Source organism: Oncorhynchus mykiss, chromosome 2 (genome assembly GCF_013265735.2).
Source record: "Oncorhynchus mykiss isolate Arlee chromosome 2, USDA_OmykA_1.1, whole genome shotgun sequence".
Lineage (NCBI taxonomy): Eukaryota > Metazoa > Chordata > Actinopteri > Salmoniformes > Salmonidae > Oncorhynchus > Oncorhynchus mykiss.
In genome coordinates, this window is record NC_048566.1 from 97,902,857 (window position 1) to 97,914,975 (window position 12,119).

At 41.8% G+C, this 12,119-nt stretch overlaps 1 protein-coding gene across 2 annotated transcripts in view; it reads left to right on the forward strand.

The window, feature by feature from the left end:
* Positions 1 to 2,011: 2,011 nt before the first annotated feature.
* LOC110500615 (tumor protein p53-inducible protein 11) overlaps positions 2,012 to 12,119 on the forward strand; it is a 110,285-nt gene continuing 100,177 nt past the window's right edge. For both annotated transcript variants that reach the window (XM_036960346.1, XM_036960342.1), the window contains exon 1: positions 2,012 to 2,119. The gene's annotated coding sequence lies outside the window, so the exon portion shown is untranslated. The remainder of the gene's footprint in view (positions 2,120 to 12,119) is intronic.

Below are 12,119 nucleotides of genomic sequence, written 5' to 3' on the forward strand. Positions count from 1 at the left end.
TAATTTATGCAGCAGCATACAAGACATTTTTGGACTCACTGTTGTGCTGTGCTCACTTGAACAGGAAGGTGGCTTAGCAGTCCTTCTTGTGGGCAAATGTTGTCTTGAAACTTTGTCATCAAAGTCTGTCATTCTCTGGATTTATGGTGTTTTCAAGACAACTGGGAACTATGAAAAAAAAACAAGGTCGCATCTTGACGTCAGTGATCTTCAGGTCGGAGCTCGAGAAAGAGGCCCGGAGTTCCTGACTTGGAATCCCGAGTTGGATGACCGTTCAAACTGTATTTTCCCAGACAGTGTTCCCAGTTGTCTGAGATTTCCCAGTTCCGAGTTTCCAGTTGTTTTGAACACGGATGAAAGCATGCTGGATGGACAGCATGGTCAATGTATTCAGCCTTTTGTGGCCCATGGTGTTGCATTTGAAAGTTTATCCTTTTAAGCTTGGAAAATACACTGTTTAACCCAGACTTGGACCACACACCCTCTCCACCAATTCGCAGACAGGGGAAACAAAATAGTGATTGCTTTGCAAAGCTTGCAGTTAGCCACTGATTCCTTCCAAACCATTCATTGCTGATTCTGCGATTTCCAACTTGTTGTGTAATGTTTAGGTCCAATGGCCGATGATTAATAATTTCTCTTCTTATGACAAGGATTGAAAAGGATTTGCCAGTAGATGGTCAACGTGATTCATGATGATGACTGCTAGCTTGCTAGCTAAGATTCCAGTCCAATCAAAGCTACGGCAGATTTTGCGTAATTTGACATCATTTTATCTGCGGCCAATGACCTTGAGCCTTCTTGGATGGGCACTTCTAATGTAAATCTATGGCAGCACCCAAGGGGGCTTGAATGTTCTAGCTCTTCCTGTAGATTTTATAGTGATGTAGTGTCCCCATGAGTGACCGAACATTGAGCCAATCACGGCGCAACTAGAGAAGTTTACCAACGCCAACGTTCCGGAATTTTCCGCTGGCTATCCCACCACCACAGAAAGCACTGAGCTGGGCTGAAACGCCTGCATTTTGGAGTTGCCTTACTCAAGAAGGCAAAAAATAGACCATGTTTGTATTCGGCTTTATTAAAATCAATTCATATTTTTGTTTTTACATTGTTTGCAAACTGATATGTATTAATGCCTAAATAACATGCAAAACAGCCAACATCAACAAACAAAATGTTTTTTTCCACACTTTTTTTTTGCTAAACAGGTGGGGCTCAAAACAGGAGGGGCTCTAAACAGGAGGGGCTCTAAGCAGGTGGGGGGCTCTAAACAGGTGGGGGGCTCTAAACAGGTGGGGGGCTCTAAACAGGAGGGGCTCTAAACAGGTGGGGGGCTCTAAACAGGTGGGGGGCTCTAAACAGGAGGGGCTCTAAACAGGAGGGGCTCTAAACAGGTGGGGGGCTCTAAACAGGTGGGGGGCTCTAAACAGGTGGGGGGCTCTAAACAGGAGGGGCTCTAAACAGGAGGGGCTCTAAACAGGTGGGGCTCTAAACAGGAAGGACTCTAAACAGGTGGGGGCTCTAAACAGGTGGGGCTCTAAACAGGTGGGGCTCTAAACAGGTGGGGCTCTAAACAGGAGGGGCTCTAAACAGGTGGGGCTCTAAACAGGAGGGGCTCTAAACAGGTGGGGCTCTAAACAGGTGGGGCTCAAAACAAGTCAACTCTGCCATGAATGACTGGTCGCCACTGGCTCTTATAACCTCCACCACGCACAGCCAAAAGATGACTTTTTCCTAGCTACCGTGCTTCTACAGTACACCTGTATTGCTGGCTCTTTAGGGTTTTAGGCTGGCACTGTGACAACTGCTGATGTAAAAATGTTTTTGATTGATTGATTAGTTAATTCCCTAATAAAATAGCATAGCTATATGTTTGTATAGTGATTTGCATTTCTCAAAATAAGACGGGGTTTATGAAAAACCTACTCGGCAACGAGTAGTCTACATATTACGGTAATGATACTGCGCTCCCTTGTGCGTACCTCCCATTACGGTACCTGCATACATCCGTCGGATTCGCCACCCCACTGTTTGCAAACCCATAGAGCACAGCTCAAAAGCTGCTGTTCGAATACCAGTGAAAGGAAAACTCTGGATTGTCTTCGCTTGCTATACTGTAAGTACACACAAACTTCAGTTCAAACATTTCTTTGCGTGTTATTTTTATTTATAAATAACTCGGTTTAGTTGAACAGTCGGTTTGCGTAGTTGAATGTCTTTTTTAAAATTTGAAAGATATATTAACTTCTCTGGACAAATAAACAATATTTTTAATTGCTAGATTGAGGGCAAAATGAGTTAATTATGTAGCGTCTGGTGGAATGTGTGTTTTGATAGAATTTCAAGAATCACGCATTGGTTAATTCAACGACGCTTGTCCATTTGACACTTCTGATTATTCCTTGATGAAACAGTCACCACCAATATTCCCGATAATAGCTCATATGCCGGTTTAGGTCTTCTTCCGGATAAATTGATCAGCACTTTTGATATCCAGCTCACAAGTATCCCTGCAGCTATGAATAAACAGAATATTCCTAATTTGGCCAGGGACAGCGGAACTATTTTTTTTTTGTTTTGTTTTTTTGACAGGGTTGCGGGGAGAAAAAATCCCGACATTAGGTAGGCTATTAGTACATTTGTATATAATAAGCTGCATGTATGCATCTAACCTTCTGTCATTACTTGATGCTCTTTAGAATAACCTACTAAATAAAGCCTTGTATTACGTTCTGATAAGCATCGGTGGAATGAACGCATCATCAACTTTGACATCGCTGAAGTTCTCTTTCATTTCTGCCTCACTTGAGGAGCGAAAACGATTACACTGAAAACCCATCTAGCACGTTTGGTGGCGATAACACAACGGAGCCCCATTCATCTTCAATGAAGTGGGCGAGAGACCGTTGAGGGAGGGAGGGAGTTGTACACAGCAGGACTGAAGTTGAGGGGGAGAGAGACTGAAGTTTTGACTCATACTCCACGACATCGCGTTGATATTGACCAATCGAAGCTGGCTATAGCTTCCAACCGCTACTGGATTGGCTGACTGGCTGTTGATAGCTACCTTGCGGGCCCTCAGGTGAGGGCTAACAGGAGATCGAGGCTAGCATGGCCAGGGAGTGCTGCTTGCATAGATCCTCTTAGGGACAGGGGAGATTTTCCTTGCACATTTTCGAAATGACATCAATTTGTCTACTGGTTTTAAGCAATGGTGTAAAAAATACTTGAAAGTACTTCTTCGTTTTTGGGGATATCTGCACGTTACTATTTAATTTGACAACTTTTACTTCACTACATTCTTAATGAAAATACTGTACTTTTGACTCCATACATTTTCCCAGACAACCAAAAGTACTCTTTACATTTTGAATGTTTAGCAGGACAGGAAAATGGTCTAATTCAAGCACTTATCAAGAGAACACGTGGTCATCCCCACTGCCTCTGGCCTGGAAGACTTACTGAACACATGCGTATTTTGTAAATAATGTTGGACAGTGCCCCTGGATATCTATACATTTTAAAAACAAGAAAATGTCTGCTTTGCAGAATCAACTCTGCAGGCTACGTGGCCTAATACACCTCTGTGTAGTACTGCAAAAAACTAAAGTCAAGTTTAGAATAAATTTACCTTTGAACTTACTCTACCGGTTGACATACGCCATTGGAAAACAGTGGATGACACCGCGGAGCTACAACTGTTTGAGCCATTGGTCTGTGTGATTTAACGGGGGCGGAGCTACAACTGTGTTTGAGCCATTGGTCCGTGTGATTTAACGGGGGCGGAGCTACAACTGTGTTTGAGACAAGGGTGGATTCCGAAGGGGCCTGGGGCCCCAAATCTTTTTATACAAAAATGTCCGAATGGTTTTAGCTACAAACTACGATAAGCCATCTGTAAAAAGCTGAGACTGTTTTGCTCTATGATGCTACACAAATGTCATTAGAAGGTAAGGGGTTCTTCTACATAGAAGATCATAGTAAATCCCAGGTCATAGTGTCTATAATATTGTAAGGGGTTCTTCTACATAGAAGATCATAGTAAATCCCAGGTCATAGTGTCTATAATACTGTAAGGGGTTCTTCTACATAGAAGATCATAGGAAATCCCAGGTCATTGTGTCTATAATACTGTAAGGGGTTCTTCTACATAGTAGACCATAGTAAATCCCAGGACATAGTGTCTATAATACTGTAAGAAACTCACATAGTTGCTGTCACAAACTCCAAACGCCACACAGTCGTCACTGACTAGTTAGATATTAATTTCCCACTGAGCAAACATTTTCTGTGCTTACAGCATTTTATATCAGGGTTTTGCTTAGGCAGACCTTAGTAGTTTAATTTTTTTTATTAAAAAAAACAAACATTTGTCAGTAAGACTCATAAATGCAACAGTTTATGTCCACTAGTTTTGTGTTCTACTTGTAGCCCTGGTTGTCCTTTAAAGAACATGGTAAAACACCTCATTGTGAGGTTCAATATAAAGGCTGGACATGAAGATAAATAAGCAGACAATTTTTTGTTTGCGGGGATCTCGGTACTGATAGGGTTAATGTGTTACCGTAGCCTAGCGGATAGAACATTTCTCTGCTTGTTGTTTTCAGTCATTCCTCTTCGTGCTTCAACACGATCTGTCAATGTGTGTGAACTGAACATGACCAACCATACTTAAAAGGAGAAGAAAAACTTTTTTTAGTACAAAAATGAACATGGATTGCTTCTAAACCGTTATAGGAAGAAGCTGTTTTAAAGTGCTTTAAAAAATAGCTGAAAATTACCTTTCCCTTTGACAAATGGAAGGATATAGTAGAGGGGCTGAGGCGGGGTAAGAGGGGCTGAGGCGGGGTAAGAGGGGCTGAGGCGGGGTAAGAGGGGCTGAGGCGGGGTAAGAGGGGCTGAGGCGGGGTAAGAGGGGCTGAGGCGGGGTAAGAGGGGCTGAGGCGGGGTAAGAGGGGCTGAGGCGGGGTAAGAGGGGCTGAGGCGGGGTAAGAGGGGCTGAGGGGTGGCCAATAATAGTATTGCTTCAGGCTCTTTCATGGCAGAATGGTATATTCACTCTTGCAGAAGGAGGAAGAGAATAGGGGCAAGGACTGTGTGTGGGTGTCTGATGCATGTCGGGGAGTGTTTGTGTATTGTCCCTGTATGCACAGTTTTTTTGAGCTTGAAGTCAGAATTATTTTTAAGAAAACCTGGATAGACACCATGCCAGGGAAAGCTGCCTCTTTCCTGTGTGTGTGTGTGCGTGCGACGATCACCCCCCTCCCCCTACTTCTTGAAGCAACCTAATAGGTTTGACCTGCTCTGTAAAATCCAGGAACCATACTATTTGGGTGTGTTTCGATGGGTGTCCTCCTGTCTCTCTCTCTCTCCTAATGTGAGCCTTAGATCACTCCCTAGTTTCTACAGGTCTGTGGACACGCAACTAGTGTTTTTAAATACAAATTGTACTGATATGTAGAGAGAGATGTGTGACTTGGTTCTGTAGCGATATGTTGGCAAATTCGTGTAGGGCAGGCATATTGTACTTAGAGATGCTACTGGAACTATCACTGCTCCCATCTGTATACAGTAGATGTGATGCCTGGCAAGAGAAGTTGTTGAAAGTGGAATCTTTCTCTGTTCCTACCGTGTGTGTGTGTGTGTGTGTGCGCGCGTGCGTGCGGTTTGTATAAAAGCCGAACGGCTACATAAATGTCAGCTGACTGAACACAGGGATTGTGTTGCGAGCCAAACAGTAGTCTCCTGTTTTCCTGCTCCGAGGGAAACGAACACCCTCCTTAACCTTTCTTCGCCCATGACAACGGTTCCATCACAGTAAACGTTGGACCTGTAAACAAAGGCTAAGTCAAGGGGGGTTGGTTTGTGGTTCCGGAGACATATTGAGACATTTTCCCGAAAGGGACACAAATTATTTTAATAAAAGCCAATTCTTGGACTAATAAAGCACTTTCAACTGAGAATCTCTGTGTCTGGGAAAATAGGCCTGGTGGTGTTTCGTGATTGGTCGATGTTGGCGCAAATTCCTTTTAAGACCTAGACAACCAGGTGAAGGGAGTTCCTTTTAGTAATTAGTGATCTTAATTCATCAATCAAGTACGAAAACCCTGCAGACACTCGGCCCTCCGTGGAATGAGTTTGACACGTGGTCCACGTGCTCTTTCCATGACAGACTGACCAGGTGAATACAGGTGAAAGCTATGATCACTTATTGATGTCACTTGTTAAATCCACTTCAATCAGTGTAGATGAGAGAGGGAGGAGACAGGTTAAAGAAGGATAAAAAAAAAATATATATATTATTTTTATTTTTAATCTTAAGGCAATTGAGACATGGGTTGTGTATGTGTGCCATTCAAATCACAATACATTGAGAATCTCATATACGTATCGGCACCTAAATATCGTTGATAATATCCTAACGTGAGATCTCTAGCAATTACCAGTAGTGATGCACTGATGTGATATTTCCGGTCGATATACCGATATCTGTTATTTTCCTTGCCAAAAAAAAAACAATACCGATTATTTAAAGTTTTTGCTGCCTTTTTAAAACAAAAACAAACAAAAAAAACATTACAGTTAAATAGTTAAAACGCACATGGATGCAGCGGTCTAAGGCACTGCATCTCAGTGCAAGGGGCGTCACTACAGTCCCTGGTTCGAATCCAGGCTGTGTCACATCCGGCTGTGATTGGGAGCCCCTAGGGCTGCGCACAATTGGCCCAGCGTCATCCGGGCCGTCATTGTAACTAATAATTTGTTCTTACCTGTCTTGCCTAGTTAAATTAAGGTCACATCACACACACCACACTGACCAAAAAGTTATTTTGTTGGCACCCCCGAGCTGACAAGGTACAAATCTGTCATTCTGCCCCTGAACAAGGCAGTTAACCCACTGTTCCTAGGCCGTCATTGAAAATAAGACTTGCCTAGTTAAATAAAGGTAAAATAAATAAATATATATATATATTTTTTTTTAACTTATGTCCCCATGACCAGTAAAACATCATCAAAACCTTTTTTCTTTCATTTACTTGCTGTGCTGTTTCATTGTTCAGTCGTTTCATTCTCAACCAGGATTTCTACGGAACACCGTCGTTTGGGTGTCAAACAAGATACACGTCAAATAACACTTTGATGTCTCAAATAAGCCTGTTGACCAATCACGACCTGAATATGACTGCACGTCACATCATAATTTAACGCGTTCATAATTTATGTAGTTATTACACATTCATTACACTATCACTTGTATTTAATTTGTCACAACGATTCATTGATACCTATGCTATGATGCTGGTAAAGTTGTCTGCGCTCCTACAGTGCTGGTCAAGAAAAAATAAACGCTAGCTAGCTGATGGATGCAAACAATATTCTACCCCCAATAACGTAGCAAAACGACATAATCTAGGTGTCATCATCTAAAATAACCTTTATTTTATAAAGTCGGACGCCACAATAGTAGACTTTGCAGTTAGCCTTCAAAATAAAAGTATGGCATAATTCTACTATTTGTATTCATTTGCATCACTGCCAATGACATACTTTTATTTTGAAGAAAAAAACGTAAATTCCACCATTGTGGCTAGCTTCACAACCCAGTCCGGTCAAGCCTCACTAGCCAGATGAAGCTAGCTGGCTGATTTTATAATGTTAGCTTTGGGCAACAGGGATAAGTAGCTGGCTAGCTATTTATTTTCATGAACTGAAGTTCAATTTCAATAGGCGAACAACAAGTGGCAACCTAGGGATAATACTTACTCACAAGGATTCCTAAAACATTGCTAAGAATAATGCAAATGACTGCATTTTCTATTCATTCTTTTCAGGCTGTTTGTATTTGTGCTAGCTCGGTACCAAACTAAAGCTAGCTCCTCTAGAAGTTGTGGTCGAACAAATGATGCTTTATTACCAACGCGGTATTGTACACATTGTTCGTGGCCGGTGTTTTGCTTGTTTGCAGAGGTTTTTTTTGTACAGCTTTGACAGTGCTACTGTATCTTTTTGACACACAAAGACCCAAACGACGTTCCGTAGTATGTCGTGAAGCTAATAGCAGTGACGCTATTACTGTGTAACTCCGGTAGGGCAACATCTGAAAAATAACTCACTTGGTAGTGTGTACTCGACCGGTCGGCAAAAGCCAACATCACTCACAACAGAGAACAGTTGATTGTCAAGGGCAACAAATTCCATTATCTTAGCTTTAATGGTTTTCACCTTTCGAGTTGTCTCGCTGAAATGGTCTTACTCTTTCAAATGACTGATGGACTTGTTGGCTGCTCGATCCACACAGCAGACATTGTGGACGAGGTTAGGAATGATGTGTTGCTCTTATCGCGCTACATTTTACGTGGCGCCATTACGTCATGTACCTTCGTTATACAGGTATGCATGTTAGCTTTGATGTCGGTTTTTAACATTGGCGTTAAACTAGACATCGGGCCGATACCACTGTTGGCATTTCTAGCTAATATCGTCCGATTCCGATATGTTAACCAATATATCGTGCATCCCTAATTTCCAGCCCTAGCTGCATAACTGTACTATTTAATTTCTAATGAACCCTACCACCAAAGCGTCCTTCCGGGTCAGGAATGAATCATAAGGATCGTCAATATGGATGATCGTCCATCTTGTTAGATAGACATGACAGGGAGACTGTTCTTTCTTCCTTTCTCGGCTCCCATGGAGCTAAGGATTCATCATTGTGATTTGTTGACATGACATAGCTGAGCTGGTTTGGGCCGCGGAGCTAAGATGGTTATTGCAAGCGTCTGTGAAGATGGTGTCTTTCGTTAGCTGTTTTTAAAAGGGATACTGGTGAGATTCTTTCTACTTACAGAAATAATCTCTGTCAGTGGAAATGGATACCATTTTTCATGTCTCCGTGTGCAGTATGACGGAAGTTGGGTGTGTTTGCGAGCCAATGCTAACTAGCATTAGCATTAACTAGCATTAGCGCAATGATGAAGTCTACAGGTACGGTAGTGTAACGGATGTGAAACGCTAGCTTAGTTAGCGGTGGTTGTTGCTAAATAGCGTTTCAATCGGTGACGTCACTTGCTCTGAGACCTTGAAGTAGTGGTTCCCCTTGCTCTGCAAGGGCCGCGGATTTTGTGGAGCGATGGGTAACGATGCTTCGTGGGTGACTGTTGTTGATGTGTGCAGAGGGTCCCTGGTTCGCGTCCGGGTATGGGCGAGGGGACGGTCTAAAGTTATACTGTTACAGTAGCATACGCTATATCCATGATATTGAGTCATCAAATTTTGTCACATATGCCGAATACAACAGGTGTAGTCACCTGACTGTGAAATGCTTACTTACACGCCTTTAACCAACAATGCAGCTTTAAGAAAATGGAGTTAAGAAAATATTTACTAAAGTGTGTATAGATATAGATGGTACCAGTCAAAATTTTCGGACACACTCATTCTAGGGTTTTTCTTTATTTTTTACTATTTTCTACATTGTAGAATAATAGTGAAGACCTCAACAATGGAAAAAAAAAAAAAACACAAAAATGCATGGAATCATGTAGTAACCAAAAGTGTTAATCTAATCTAAATGTATTTTATATTTTGACATTCTTAAAATAGCCACCCTTTGCCTTGACAGCTTTGCACACTCTTGGCATTCTCTCAACCAGCTTCATGAGGTAGTCACCTGGAATTAATTTCAATTAACAGGTGTGCTTTAAGTTCATTTGTGGAATTTCTTTCCTTAATGTGTTTGAGCCAATCAGTTGTTTTGACAATGTAGTGCAGAAGATGGCCCGATTTGGTAAAAGACCAAGTCCATATTATGGCAAGAACAGTTCAAATAAGCAAAGAGAAACGACGGTCCATCATTACTTTAAGACATGAAGGTCAGTCAATCCGGAAAATTTCAAGAACTTTAAAAGTTTCTTCAGTTGCAGTCGCAAAAACCATCAAGCGCTACGATGATACTGGCTTTCATGAGGACCACCACAGGAAAGGAAGACCCAGAGTTACCTCTGCTGCAGAGGATAAGTTCATTAGAGATAACTGCACCTCAGATTGCAGCCCAAAGAAATGCTTCACAGAATTCAAGTAACACATCTCAACATCAACTGTTCAGAGGAGACGAATTGCTGCAAAGAAACCACTACTAAAGAACACCAATAAGAAGAAGAGACTCGATTGGCTCAAGAAACATAAGCAATGTACATTAGACCGGTGGAAATCTGTCCTTTAGTCTAATGAGTCCAAATTTTAGATTTTGGCTCTAACCTCCGTGTCGTTGTGAGACGCAAAGTAGGTGAACGGATGATCTCTGCATGTGTGGTTCCCACCGTGAAGCATGGAGGAGGAGGTGCTTTGCTGGTAACAGACTGATTTATTTTAGAATTCAAGGCACACTTAACCAGCATGGCTACCACAGCATTCTGCAGTGATGCATCATCCCATCTGGTTTGTGCTATCATTAGTTTTTTTTTCAACAGGACAATGACCCAACACACCTCTAGGCTTTGTAAGGGCTATTTGACCACAAAGATTATTATTATAATCTATTGACAAATGATCCTCCATCTCACATTGCTGCTGCAAATATTAAATGGGCATTTTGGGATTTTTATAAATGATATGTACCCTTTTTAATTCTTGAAGATTATGCATTTGTAGTTTTTTATAAGTTGAGTTCACCTATCACACTCCATCAGAACCCAAAATATCATATAAGCTTGTTTTACTCTAATGTTTGTAAACAAAGTGAATTTAAACAAACACTGTATAGCCTCAATATTAAAACTATACTTTTGATATCATGCATCCATAGCTCTGTGCCGATTTAAATTTGATTGTGGTTACATTTCTCCAGCCCCATCCCTCAGCTTTTTTTTTTAACCAAAACAGCGACCGGGAGAATGCTTGTTTCAACTACTGATTGCAGCTTTAAATCCTTAGAGATCTGTGAGGAACAGTCCTTGTCAAAGGGTATCCTGAAGGCAGAACTTTCTTGGAATGGGAACCAGCCAATGAGGCACTTTTCAACATGATTATCATAATGTTGTAGATTCCAATAGGGTCAGAGCTCACCACGTGTAAAATATTGTGGACTACGATACCCACATGAATATATATTGCTCAGTGGACTACGATGCATTTTCTGCAACAGTGAGTCTGATTTTTAAATGGTTGGCTATAGAAGATAGGCTTATCTCAGCGGTAGGTGTTGTGTTTCGGCGTTTGCCCCGAGGGGTTGATGGTGTGGAGCTGCAGATACGTTTTTATCTTCATGGAAATGGTTGGGTGTAGAGTAGATGGAAGCCTCTGGCAGTGGTAGCCTATGGTTGACATTCATTTGGTCTTTCTGTATTGTTGGCTTCATTCAAAGTGACTTACGGTACGGTGATAGAGCTATTTTTAGTTTGTAATCCCTGTGGAAATGAAACTCATAACCTTTTTGTTCTAGCGCTTACAAAGGAAGCCACACAGGACGAGTGGTTGGCATCTCTCACTGTTAATCTCTCACCGTGGAAAGGAAGTGCAGTACTGCAGATGTTTGAGATTCCGATCGGCCTCTAGAGTCGGCTATGATGGGCTACTGCATCAGTGAGAGATGCCAACCACAATCTCAACCAGTCGTCGTCCTGTGTGGCTTCCTTTGTAAGCGCTAGAACAAAAAGGTTATGAGTTTCATTTCCACAGGGATTACAAACCAAAAATAGCTCTATCACCGTACCGTAAGTCACTTTGAATGAAGCCAACACTACAGAAAGACCAAATGAATGTCAACCATAGGCTACCACTGCCAGAGGCTTCCATCTACTCTACACCCAACCATTTCCATGAATAGCAGGTAGGTAGCCACTCAGCCCTGAGCCCTCAGTCATCCCAGAGACGCACGGATAGATTTTAATTCGTTTAATTTAACCAGGTAGGCCAGTTGAGTTCTCATTTACAACTGTGACCTGGCCAAGATAAAGCAAAAAAAGAACAGAGTTACACACAGGATAAACAAAAGTACAGTCAATAACACAATAGAAAATGTCTAATATACAGTGTGTGCAAAAAGTCTATATACAGTGTGTGGAAATGGAGTAAGGAGGTAAGGCAATACATAGGCCATAGTGGTGAATTAACACTGG